Source organism: Schistocerca nitens, chromosome 3, assembly GCF_023898315.1.
Source record: "Schistocerca nitens isolate TAMUIC-IGC-003100 chromosome 3, iqSchNite1.1, whole genome shotgun sequence".
Classification (NCBI taxonomy): Eukaryota; Metazoa; Arthropoda; class Insecta; order Orthoptera; family Acrididae; genus Schistocerca; species Schistocerca nitens.
Genome location: NC_064616.1, coordinates 259778303 through 259792701, shown reverse-complemented (window position 1 = coordinate 259792701; position 14399 = coordinate 259778303).

Below are 14399 nucleotides of genomic sequence, written 5' to 3'. Positions count from 1 at the left end.
TCCACGTCTTCTGTAACAAACAGAGATACTTGGAGTCTTTATAGTGATTTTTGTAAGAGGTTATTCTAGAGAGAGCTAATTGGAGTGATGATAACTTATTAATTGCAAAATGATGTTTTCCACGGTAAATCCGTTACAAATCGGAGGAATGCTTATTTCCTTCGAAATTCCCACCGTTTCGCTGCCGACAGAGACAACTATTTGTGGAAGAGCGGCGAGTACAGTTTGGTTAGGCACGCCGTGAGAGCTTAGCGGCACCATCGGTGAAGTGTATCGCTGCACGGAGTCGCCTCTGTCATTAAGTCAAAGAGTTTTATAAGCCTATTCATTGTGCCCAGCAACGGCAAAAAAGGGGCGCGCGTCCAGCACGTAGCAGCTAGAGGACTCGCAACCTTATCATTAAGACAGGGATTACATTTGTGGAGGAAGAGACATTACGGGAGAGGGGACGCGGACTTATCATTATCCTGGGTTCTACTTTTTGTGGCAGGACTGCAACTATCCGTTCAGAATACGTCGTGTCTCTGTCCCAGTCCTTTGTCACTCGGCAGCGCAGCACGCTTCGGTTCGAGTCCCACGGCTACAGACACTAAACTAAAGTAAGTAGTTTTCCTTCATACCCTTTGTAAGGGTCGTGCGTAAGTAAGTTATTACAAGGAACCTCTAATAGTGACGTCATCGAATATGTTTGTCTACAGTTCAGAAATGAGTGTAGAACTTTTGTTAACTACTTGTTGCCGAGACGATCAAGACAAGGAATAGCACCACCGTGGTGATTTGAAAGAGCTGATGAGATTCGGGCACCCAGCCTACCACACTTCTGTGAAATATAGGAAAAATGTTGTGGATTATTTTATATATCCATGTAACTGACTTGGCTCTAGTTGAACGAATAATTTCAGAGGCGTAACTAGAAAGCTTGTTGCTGGAGTAATCGAGCCTTGAATACGTTTAGTATCGAGTATAGAGACTTATGATGATATAATTAACTATAGTTAAGATTTAATTATTTACTTAATTAATATTTAATTAATTTAATTAACTATAGTTAAGATTTGAAATAAAAACTTTAAGGTTCGCCGATGACATTGTAATTCTGTCAGTGACAGCAAAGGACTTGGAAGAGCAGTTGAACGGAATGGACAGTGTCTTGAAAGGAGGGTATAAGATGAACATCAACAAAAGCAAAACGAGGATAATGGAATGTAGTCGAAATAAGTCGGGTGATGCTGAGAGAATTAGATTAGGAAATGAGACACTTAAAGTAGTAAAGGAATTTTGCTATTTGGGGAGCAAAATAACTGATGATGGTCGAAGTAGAGAGAATATAAATTGTCGACTGGCAATGGCAAGGAAAGCGTTTCTGAAGAAGAGAAATTCGTTAACATCGAGTATAGATTTAAGTATCAGGAAGTCGTTTCTGAAAGTATTTGTATGGAGTGTAGCCATGTATAGAAGTGAAACATGGACGATAAATAGTTTGGACAAGAAGAGAATAGAAGCTTTCGAAATGTGGTGCTACAGAAGAATGCTGAAGATAAGATGGGTAGATCACATAACTAATGAGGAGGTATTGAATAGAATTGGGGAGAAGAGAAGTTTGTGGCACAACTTGACTAGAAGAATGGATCGGTTGGCAGGACATGTTCTGAGGCATCAAGGGATCACCAATTTAGTACTGGAGGGCAGCGTGGAGGGAAAAAATCGTAGAGGGAGGCCAAGAGATGAATACACTAAGCAGATTCAGAAGAATGTAGGCTGCAGTAGTTACTGGGAGATGAAAAAGCTTGCACAGGATAGAGTAGCATGGAGAGCTGCATCAAACCAGTCTCAGGACTGAAGACCACAACAACAACAACAGTTAAGATTTCAGTGAGAAATAGTAGTTAACAGTTCAGACACAACGAACTGGCTTATGATTTACATAAAATGTATTCTCAGTTTCGAATGCGAACATCCATCAGGTTTAATTGGAATGACGATAATGGAAATTTGTGCAGGAATGGGACTGCTTTAGCTATCCAGTGCGATTCACAACCAGACCCAAAATTCCATGTGTCGTCGTTCCTGGGTCGTCATGTGTAACACACATTATGTAATTCCCGTATAGAGGAGGACATTTTAATTGAAATGTCGCCGCCTGATATCGGCAGATGAATACGATATTGTAGTGCCTTTGTTGAACGATGCAATGTTCCTTCGGACATGCGTGTATCGTTCTTCTTAACAACACAGCCACGGCAGTATCGGATATTATTGTCGGTTGTTTAAAGTATCTGTTCCCGCTTTAGTCTTTAGGTAATGGAAATTAGTGAATCAACAAGTGAATTGAAAATGGTACTGATCTTTGTAAAAATATACCCGTATTCGTATTCTCGATCAATGATCTATGCTCTTGCCACGGCTTCGATCCAGAGGTTGCCAGTTCGAATCCTGATGAGCGAAGAAATTTTAATCACCACCATTTAGCCACAGGGGAAGGAACGGCGTTAGTGTTGAGTTCCTGATCGTTACACTATGCGCCAGTGTCATTCGTTACGTTGCCAATCTCTCTTCACAGTGTCCTTTAGAATGAGGGCATGTGATAGTATAGATGACCAATCGTCCTTCGGGTTGGGACTTTCTAAGTTCAGAGACTCATTTGGTGCCGCTTTGAGAGGGGTGGTCTGTACGCCGTGCTCGAGCTTCATCCCCCCTTTGTTAACTCTTATCGTCGTCCACAGCAGAAATACTACACTCACAAGCTGCCACATATGTAGGTGTATTGTTGACAACAAAGAAGGATTTGGGATACAGAAGAACAGTATCTGCAGGAACGATTGGTAATATCGTAGGCATTAGAAGAACACTGTGGGAAAGTAAGAATTCATGAGGCCAGATTCAACGAACACATTTAAGTTCGAATATAAGTCTTACATTCGAAAGGGAAAAATATGAGACCCAAAAGCTATCAGCACTGAGATGTAGAAAGCGTGCAATGCAATACTAAGAGCATCTGGTACAATAGCAGGAATAATTTAGGAACAGCACGCATCATCACTTGAAGAGCACACAAGGAAAGAACTGAGAAATATATTAGTACAAGACATAGCTAAATTTAATGGCAGAAAACGCTATAGCCGGCCGAGGTGACCGAGCGGTTCTAAGCGCTTCAGTCCGGAACCGCGCAACTGCTACGATCGCAGGTTCGAATCCTGCCTCGGGCTTGGATGTGTGTGATGCCCTTAGGTTAGTTACTTTTAAGTAGTTCTAAGTTCTAGGGCACTGATGACCTTAGATATTAAGTCCTATAGCTCTCAGAGCCATTTGAACCAAAACGCTATAGAATTCCCTTAAAGTCGTAGAGAACTGAGATGAAATAGACTGAGGCAATATTAACGGGCATCTAAATGGCTACATCATCAACCTACGACACTTGAACCTCCGTAGATACGGAAATGTACTCAAAAAATTCAATCTATTAGTAACAATCATGGAAAACAGACGATCCATTGAGCACTGTGATTTTTGTGTGCCGGTACACGCTTCAGATATTTCTATTGCTAGCTGGAATGAGTTTTGAAACACTTCACATCCCGATACACTCTCAATAAAAATATACTTCAACAGCTACTGCTTTTCCGGTAATTTTTACATAGACGTAGCCGAGTTTTCTACAAGCATGACGTTATATACAAATATATACTTATAGTGTCTGACGTAGAAAGAAAATCAGATAAACTTAACATTTGCATTCTTTGCATTCTTCACCATTTAGTATATTTTTGACCTTTATATCAGCTGGGTCTAGTTCTCAAGTTTGTATAATAAATATATTTGTAGTGGTATTTGAACTCGGTCGTGATTAATAGGCCTACTAAAGTACAATATGTACTGAATACTGAAGGCAGCAGTGCATGAAGCGTAGATGAGTGTTTAGCCCAGAATTCGTTTACGCATCTATATAATTAACTGTTGTGTTATTATGTAAGTTTTTCCTGTTCGGAGAAGCGTGGATGTAATAATAACATATAATGTCATTGAGAATCCGCCGCACTTCAAGATGTAGCAACAAGTTCCAAAACATCGCAATATCTAAGTAAATAAAAGTTTTGTGTGTCAAAGTGGTTTTTGCACACATTTACCTTAATTTACCACAGTCGTGGGTAGATGTCAATGAATAGAACTAATTTCGAATTTTTATTCGGAAACCTGCGCCATTAGCTTATGTGAATACGCTGAACATACGGGCCTTTTAATCTTTGACAGATGTCAGTCTTTGACATAGCTTGAACATACAAGCCAGTTTAAAAACCAACTACGCTGGACTTGCGGACATATACTCACCCCTAATTGTTGCGAGCTTGCGCTTGCAGTGGCGCGAAAACGTTCTCTCTAAATGAAAACCTGTCTGCCAGTGTTCACAACGATTAAATTAAATTGCTTTCCTGGTGCGGCGTAATATACACAATCCACCCCCCTCCCCCCGGTTTTGAAACCTTACTGGATGATCAGCTAACACAGAAAGCTTAACCGGACCACAAAACGATATGTTACATATTCCTCTTTTCCCAGCACTTGTTCATCTTCTCGCTCTGTCTCCTGTTTGTTTCTCTTGTAAATATTAATTCTGATTCTTGAATTTCTTGTTCTTGCTCTTGTAGGTTCCTACACTTGGTGGCAGATTGAAGGTGTGCACCAGACAGGGACTCGAACCGAGAACCTTCCCTTTCGCGGACCTAGATCTTTCTGACTGAGCCATCGAGTCGCGACCCACAAACCGCCCTCAGTTTCGCTTCCGCTAGTACTTGTCTCCCACTTTCCAAACTCACAGAAGCTCTCCTGCATACCTCACTGGACAAACGTTCCTGGAAGAAAGAATACAGCGGAGAAATAGCTTAGCCACAGCCTATGCCAGAGTCCCTGACAACTTGCAATGCTGCTGCCAGCGTTCAGTTGCGAAGAGCATACGGCTACAGGTGAAAACAATAGTCATCCATAACACTATGACAACACTCAGACGTTGCCATAGGGACGTATAAATAATAGCGTTACATGGTTGGTTCAAGTAGATGCGCGAAGATGCCGCGCCGAGCCTCCTGCAGCTGCCAGGTATCTTCTCCCCCCGACTGTACTACAGGAGCTGAATATTTAAATCTGCAGCGGAGAGTTCCCAATTCTTAATCTCCCTGGTAAAGAGAAACTGAGTCAGACCGGGTGCCTTTTGCGGGCAACACCCTTACCCAGTGAATTATATTGGCACGACTCATAACACACCCCCAAAAAACATTTTTCTCATATTTCTGTTACCTAGAACACTGTAGGAAACTTTTTCCCGAAATGCAGAAATAGTTCTAGAGTTAATCTGTTTTATGTCAAAAAATTTAATATTCACTTTACCATTGCCTGTGATGTTATGTATGTGTTTCGATGAAATTTTGCTTCATTTCTCAGCAAATCTATTATTTTTCTTACGATATACTTTTCAGGTGTCTCTACTTTATCCTGTGAGGAGCTCATTTTCAAACACTCATAGGCAGATATACAGCCTGTTTTTTCAACTGTACAACAATTTTGTGTTCTCTCTCTTCAAGTTATTTAAACTCCATAAGTTTATTTATGTTTCTGTGTATTTTGAGATATGTCTGATATTTTTCTGGAATTTTATTTTCATCAGAAGTTCTTAGGCCCATAAAATTCACTTACGTCTCTAAAATATTCATTTGGTTAATTTCTTCCAGTTATTTTCTCCAAGTACTGTAAAATCTTCTGTTGATCTCTGAATACCAGCTAATTACATTTTTTATTAAATACTTTAAACATAAAGTATCTTAAAACATTTCTTTGACTTACACACGTTTTAGCTCATTGGTTAATTTTTCCCAATCATTTTGCTTTGCATTTTGTGTTTCTTTGATGGTACAAATTACTTTACCGTGAGACAAAAGTCGTTTAGTAGTTTTGCCTGCGTCTTAAGTTCTGCTGAGCCAAATGTAATGTTTTAAAAATCAATAAACGGTAATTTGTTGTTTAACATTTTAAGAAAAATTATGGAGTTGATTTTAATTTACCTTATAACGGAATATTGCACCACTTATAGAGATTGTAATTATCATTCCATCGTATTTTTTCTAGGTATACCTCACATTTCGTTGGTATTTAAAAATCGTCATTGTTCACCGCCAAGTATTGCTATAAATATTTCTTTATTACGTCCGGTTTCAGTCTTCAGACTACCATTATTTATGCAGTATACGAAAGCAAAGAGAACATGAAATTCATTTGATATTTAACTGTTGATGAAACACTATCTGGTGTACATGCGCTCGAAAACTCACAAAATGCGATGTCACATACTCACATAAAACATTTAAGACAGTGTACCAATCGATGTAAACCTTAAGGCATCGAACAGTATAAACCCCATCATAAGTAAAGTTTAAGTCTTCTGGGTTGTTAAGCAGCGTCATATTTCCTTCTAAAATAATCGACGTTTTGACCCCTCTGCTGGGCGCTTTTCAGGATGTTTCGGTGTCCACTATTTCTAGAGTGTTCTAGCAATAATGGACACCGAAACATCCCGAAGAAGATCCCAGCAGAGGGATCGAAACGTCGATTATCTTAGAAGGAAATATGACGCTGCCTAACAACCCACAAGACTTTTTCTTTGGTGACAACGGCCACGAAAGCCTGCAGACTTCCATCAGAATTCACTGAAAAAATTACGACACAAAGTAGGAGGACTGAGAGTGTTCATACTTACAACGAAATACAATAATATAATACAACAAACACTTTCGATTTCCTTTCTGTGTAAACAGTCCGGTTCTAACATTATGAGTGAGGGTACTCAGCACACTGGCGACTTCACATCTGATGTAATCAGCGAGTATTTCCTATGGCTTGAGCCGTCATTTACTGTTGTAATTTCCACAGTTTGTGCCTAATACCATTAATAGTTTACTATGCATACAACTATATCGCTACAAATCGTCAACCAATATACCAGAGACTAAGTTCAATATTTCCCTTCAGTAACTAGAACCTAAAAGTTACCGTGCATAATTATTACGTTTAGCCAGCGACTTCTCATACATATGAATATACTTTCTTGTACTTCACTTACATTGAAACTAAAGTGTATCCCTCTAAGGTCGCTATAAAACGAAAGCAATGTGCATATAAAACGTAAGTTCTTATTACAGTACACAGACGAAAATAAATAAGTATAACTTGCTGTTCATTTGCTCTTCATTACTTATAACGCTAATACTGTAATACATATAATATGCTATCGCATACAACGTATAGATTGTTAGGTTTTTATATTTGCCTCTTAGAAATACACTCCTGGAAATGGAAAAAAGAACACATTGACACCGGTGTGTCAGACCCACCATACTTGCTCCGGACACTGCGAGAGGGCTGTACAAGCAATGATCACACGCACGGCACAGCGGACACACCAGGAACCGCGGTGTTGGCCGTCGAATGGCGCTAGCTGCGCAGCATTTGTGCACCGCCGCCGTCAGTGTCAGCCAGTTTGCCGTGGCATACGGAGCTCCATCGCAGTCTTTAACACTGGTAGCATGCCGCGACAGCGTGGACGTGAACCGTATGTGCAGTTGACGGACTTTGAGCGAGGGCGTATAGTGGGCATGCGGGAGGCCGGGTGGACGTACCGCCGAATTGCTCAACTCGTGGGGCGTGAGGTCTCCACAGCACATCGATGTTGTCGCCAGTGGTCGACGGAAGGTGCACGTGCCCGTCGACCTGGGACCGGACCGCAGCGACGCACGGATGCACGCCAAGACCGTAGGATCCTACGCAGTACCGTAGGGGACCGCACCGCCACTTCCCAGCAAATTAGGGACACTGTTGCTCCTGGGGTATCGGCGAGGACCATTCGCAACCGTCTCCATGAAGCTGGGCTACGGTCCCGCACACCGTTAGGCCGTCTTCCGCTCACGCCCCAACATCGTGCAGCCCGCCTCCAGTGGTGTCGCGGCAGGCGTGAATGGAGGGACGAATGGAGACGTGTCGTCTTCAGCGATGAGAGTCGCTTCTGCCTTGGTGCCAATGATGGTCGTATGCGTGTTTGGCGCCGTGCAGGTGAGCGCCACAATCAGGACTGCATACGACCGAGGCACACAGGGCCAACACCCGGCATCATGGTGTGGGGAGCGATCTCCTACACTGGCCGTACACCACTGGTGATCGTCGAGAGGACACTGAATAGTGCACGGTACATCCAAACCGTCATCGAACCCATCGTTCTACCATTCCTAGACCGGCAAGGGAACTTGCTGTTCCAACAGGACAATGCACGTCCGCATGTATCCCGTGCTACCCAACGTGCTCTAGAAGGTGTAAGTCAACTACCCTGGCCAGCAAGATCTCCGGATCTGTCCCCCATTGAGCATGTTTGGGACTGGATGAAGCGTCGTCTCACGCGGTCTGCACGTCCAGCACGAACGCTGGTCCAACTGAGGCGCCAGGTGGAAATGGCATGGCAAGCCGTTCCACAGGACTACATCCAGCATCTCTACGATCGTCTCCATGGGAGAATAGCAGCCTGCATTGCTGCGAAAGGTGGATATACACTGTACTAGTGCCGACATTGTGCATGCTCTGTTGCCTGTGTCTATGTGCCTGTGGTTCTGTCAGTGTGATCATGTGATGTATCTGACCCCAGGAATGTGTCAATAAAGTTTCCCCTTCCTGGGACAGTGAATTCACGGTGTTCTTATTTCAATTTCCAGGAGTGTAGTTATAGGAGGCAGTCAAATGAAAACGAGATAGGTGGAGAAACAGTAAGTAAACTGTTTAATTATTTCAAACGTAATCGCCATAACTGTTGGTATGTCTATCTACTGTGAGACAAAACGGTCAACGCCTTCATGGAAAAATGTCTGCTGTTGCCTACTGGTCCAAAATTGTACCCAGGCGTGCGTGCACCTCTTCGCCCCAAATCGACGGCCACGAATGTCTTTCTTCAGGGCTCCAGATATATGGAAATCTCATGGGCAGATATTGGGATTGTATTGAGAATGTGTAAGTGCTTCTCAGTGAAACGTCTGCAGAGTAGTCAACACAACCTGCGAGCAAAATGGCTGCCAGTGTGTAGCCAAGGTTGTTTAGACTACGCTGCAGAAGTTTTGTCTGGGAAGCCCTTACACATCCTCCACACAGCTTCATTCTCTCCCCATGCGATTTCCATATTTTTAGAGTCGTGAAGAAAAACATACATCGCCGTCGATTTGTTTTGGCTGAAACGGTGCATGCCTGGGTACAATCATGGTTCTGATGGTTCCGTAGGCAAACGGCCTTGCCACAGCGGTAACATCAGTTTCCGTCAGATTAACAAAGTTAGCAATGTCGAGCTTGGCTAGTACCTGGATGGGTCACTGTTCGGATATTTCGAGTTCTGTTGGCAAGCAGGGTGCACTTTTCCTTTGTGAGGCCAATTGAGTAGCTACTTGACTGAGATTGGCAGCCCTGACGCCGGCTACGAGCGCTTTTCGCTTGCTGTATTACAAGATAAGTAATTTAGCTTGTGATTAATCTTTTTTGCTGTATATTCTATATTATTTACTTGCATTAGTGTCAGATAGACGTGATAAATTGAAGAATTCAGTTTTTATTTGCGTCTGAATAAGATAAGCGAAGATTCTGTTTAGGACAGGTTCGCGTGTACGCAAACGTTTGTTTACATTTTTAACTGACGTTAAATACGTGAAATTATCAATTAAGTCAGTGCACAATGCTCAGTATTTACGTTTAATAATGTCATTTAGACTCGATACATTGACGGTAGCGGTTTTGATACGTTTTATTAGGAAAAGTGATACTGACAGTGAATTCTAACCTCACTTGTATACGTTTGACTAGCGCAACTTGCAATTACTAACAGTTAAGCAAACGTAAAATATGTGCTAAATTAGTGTTACATTACAATATCTGAGTAAATCAGAGTTACAATTCAACTTCAGAGCCCTTCTTACATACGGTTTAGTTAGCAGAAAGCTAAAGTCACTTCGCTGTCTGCTTAAATTCCTTAGCTTGTTGTGGGCTTTAGTGATCGTGTACTGTAAGCCCATCGGTTCCTATAAAGTAGAGTTCGTATTTGTGCTTTACATTCTGAACTCTTATTGTCAGCTAAAAGTTTTGTTTTGTACCTGCATCTGCCAGTGTACAATACTCAGCATTTACGTTTATTAGTGTCATTTACACTCGGTAAATTTAAGCTAGCAATTTTTATAGTTTTATTAGGTCATTTTCGCGTGTACGTAAACGCTTGTTTACATTATAAATACAAGGGATAATCAGTAGGTGTACCTTAATGTAAGTGTAGCTTACCGCAGGTCACTGTTTAATTCGTTAATAACATCCACTAGATAGCCTCTAGCAGTTTACTATAGGTCACTGTCTTATTCTTTAGTATTCACTAAATAGCTCCTAGCAGGAAAATAATCATCTGATCTAGCTTCTACCACACATTTTTATTGTTTTTCATTGTTGAGAGTCCTTTCTGCCAAGTAGAGTGTAGCTGTTAAACTTGTGTGGCAGTAAGTTTGTCTTATACTAAATGAGTTATAAGCTAGATGGATAGGGACTGTGTCTGTTGTGTGCGGGGCACCCCCTGATGTACTAGATGTGCAGGGGGGGGGGGGGGGGATGTCACAGCACTCTTTCACAGAACCGACCTCAGGTGCGACTGAGCCGGCTGGCCCACTCTCACCTTAGTGTGGGTGGGAGACTGTGTCGAGGTCTCGAGCCTCAAGGCGAAGGCTGCATGGGGGAAGCAGGCTCCTGCCAAATCCCATGCACTTTGCTAATAGATTCAGTGTGCTATCTGATGCTCTGGGGAATTCTGAGCCGCATCAGAATGCACCTTCTGCCAGAATAGTAGCCGTTCCTTCAGCTCAGTCCCGACAGGCACGTGGGGGTAGGGGTTTCTTAGTTATTGGGAGCTCCAATGTTAGGCGGGTCATGGAGCCCCACAGGAACATAGCGACTAGAAGTTCAACGTTCACTCGGTGTGCTTGCCGGGGGGCCTTGACCGGGATGTGGAAGAAGCTCTTCCGGCGGCTATCGAGCGTGCAGGGTGCAGCCAGCTGCAGATTGTTGCACATGTCGGCACCAACGATGCCTGTCGTCGGGGTTCCGAGGAAATCCTTGGGTCCTTTCGACGGCTGGCTAAATTGACCTCCATCTCTCGAGGGGTGGAAGCCTAGCTGACGATCTACAGCATCGTACCCAGGGTGGACTGGGGTCCTCTGGTTTGGAGTCGAGTGGAGAATCTAAACCAGAAGCTCCGTCGACTCTGTGACGAAAATGGTTGTAGATTCCTCGACCTACGCTATGGGTTGGAAGGTTGTAGGACGCCCCTCGATATATCGGGGGTGCACTACACACAGGAAGATGCTACATGGGTACCACAGTACTTGTGGCGTGCACATGGGGGTTTCCTGAATGGGGTGACTTCAACAGAAACAAGCGTAACTTCAATTGTGCCCCAGGGCAGCGTAATAGGTCCACTGCTTTTTACGATTTACATAAACGATCTCTTTGATGGTGTTGACAGCGGCATTAGACTGTTTGCCGATGATGCTGCAGTCCACAGGAAAGTAGCATCACACGAAAGTTGTGAACGAATCAATGAGGATTTGCAGAAAATAAATGCGTGGTGTAATGACTGGCAGTTCTCTCTCAGTATTAGTAAGTGTAACCTACTGCGTATAACAAGACGAAAATCCTCATTAATGTAAGAGTACAAAATAAATAGCCAGTCTTTGGAAGCGGTAACATCCGTCAAGTATCTGGGTGTGACTATACCAAATGATCTCAAATGGAATGATCAGATTACACAAGTAACGGGCAAGGCGAACTCTAGATTGCGGTTTATCGGTAGAATCCTGAAGCGATGCAGTCCTTCAACAAAGGAAATTGCTTACAATACGTTAGTTCGCTCAGTCATAGAGAATTGTTCGGCTATCTTAGCAGTTGGGTGTGATTCAAGAGACTGAGAAGGTCCAAAGAAGAGCAGCAAGATTAGTGATTGGTACATTTAGCCATCGTGAGAGCGTTACAAATCTAATAGAAAGTTTGAAGTGGGACACACTTGCAGATAGACGACGTGCTAAACGGAAGGAGCTCCTCACTAAATTCCGAAATCCGATCTTCGCCGAGGATGTAGAGCATATACTATTACCACCAACTTTCAAATCGCGCAATGATCACCATTCAAAGATAAGGGAAATTAGAGCTCGTACTGAGGCGTTCAGACAATCGTTTTTCTCTCGCGCGAACCGCGAGTGGAACAGAAGGGGTGGGGTGGGGGGGGGATATGACATTAGCGCAAATTGTGCCCTCCGCCACACACCGCTTGGTGGCTAGCGGAGTATATATGTAGATGTAGCGGCACCAGTTACGAAGATAGACAACGGCCTCGCGAGCGGTGTGCTGATCACATGCCTTTCCGTATCCACATCCAGTGAAGCCTAAGGGCTGAGGATGACACGGCGGCCGGTCGTTACCATTCGACTTAAAGGCCTGTTCAGTCGATGTTTTTTTTATGATTCCGTAGGTAACCGCAAACATTTTGCCACGAAGGCGTTGTCCGTCTTGTCTCAGTGGGAGGAATGTATTAACAGTCATGTCGATTACTTTCGAAATAACAAAAAAATACTTAAGTCTTTCATTTGTCCCATTTTCATTTGACTGCCCCGTATACATTTGATATATAACACGTAGAATCGTAAGGATATTAGTCGCTGGAATCGAAGTAAGCTGTTTTAAGAGTTTTATGTGAGCATACGACAACATGTTATGCAAGTTTTCTTGAGCATTTACACCAAGTAGCATCGCATTGACATTTGAATGTGAAATGCATTTCAGTTCATAAGTCACTGCTGTAGCGCTGTATGACGGCTCTTCTTCCAACCCGGCCGCGGCTAGGCGACGCGGCGCCTGTACTCTTTTCGTGTGGATGCCGCTCCTGTCGTGGTGTCGTCCTAGTCAGCTTACTACTGGCTGACGTCGTCTCACAGCCCTATCTGCTCTTCCGTTCTACATCGTCGTGCCGGCGCTTGTTGTTACACCGATACAAAAAAAATACATGGTAGTTACTACGTGCATTATATCTAAAAGTCGAACTTGTGCATATCAGTTACGAGGAAGAGCGCGGGCCACGCGAAAAATCGGTACATTTAGAACGCTGATATCATTTCCTGAATTCTTTCTGGTAGAGTTTAGGAAGGGGGCCTTTCTGGAGTTACTTGCTAAAAATCTGCAAAATAGAGACGCATACCGTGTTTCAAGAATTGTTCCTTCTTTGCAATTGTTGTCGGTAACAAGCGAATGTGATGCGAGTGAGTCGCAGCGAAACAATCGATATGTACAGGGACAATTCGAGATATATCGCAGGCAGAGGGGCACACTCTACAACACCGTAATATTTTATTTAAAAAACAACATACAACCATGAATTTTTTGAACAGCATTAAGTTTTAATTAATACTATTTGACCAAAGCGTCATTTACAATTTATTTTACATTTTCTACTATTGTAAACATAAACGACAAAGAACTGTTCAAAATGTTCGGTAGTAAGATTGTGTCTTCGATCACTGAAAACATTTTTATAAGCAGAAAAGGACCGTTCTACATCAACTGAAGTAACGGGGCAGTATTTGAATTTGGGTTCTATGTTGGCACCTATTGTTTCTGATAAAAGTTCACCTGTCCCATTAATACAACTATCAGTTTGGCACAAGGGTTCAAAGCCAGCGTTACTGTTTAAAACATTTTCAGACTTTCCTTTAAGTTTTCTTGGAAATGCCTCCGGCAGTGAGGAGTTCATTAGAATAATTTTATTCATTAACTGAACAGCTTCATTCAACGACAAACCTTGAGTTTGAAGCTTTTTAATACTTGCAGGTATATGGGAAAAATGAGTGCTAATCTCAGCATTGTCTTTTTAATATCGGCATCATTAAAAGCTTCCTTGCACTGACAAACTGCCAAAGCCTCTGCTCTATCGAAGTCGTTTACTACCCCTCTAATTGCCTTGAAATGTATATTGCAAAACAACACAGTTTCGACCCACGTACCCCAACAAGTTACCACTGGTTCGGAAGGTAAAGGCGTATGAGGTAGTTTTTCTTTGTAGGTATTGATGCGAGCAGGAGCCTTTAGAAACACTTTCTTTGTGGATGAAGTCAGTTTATTTACATTTACAAACGTGGAACGTACTTCTTCAAAAATAGCTCTGAGCACTATGGGACTTAACATCTGAGGCCATCAGTCATCTAGACTTAGAAACTACTTAAACCTAACTAACCTAAGGACATCACACACATCCATGCCCGAGGCAGGATTCGAGCCTGCGACCGTAGAAAACGCGCGGTTCCGGACTG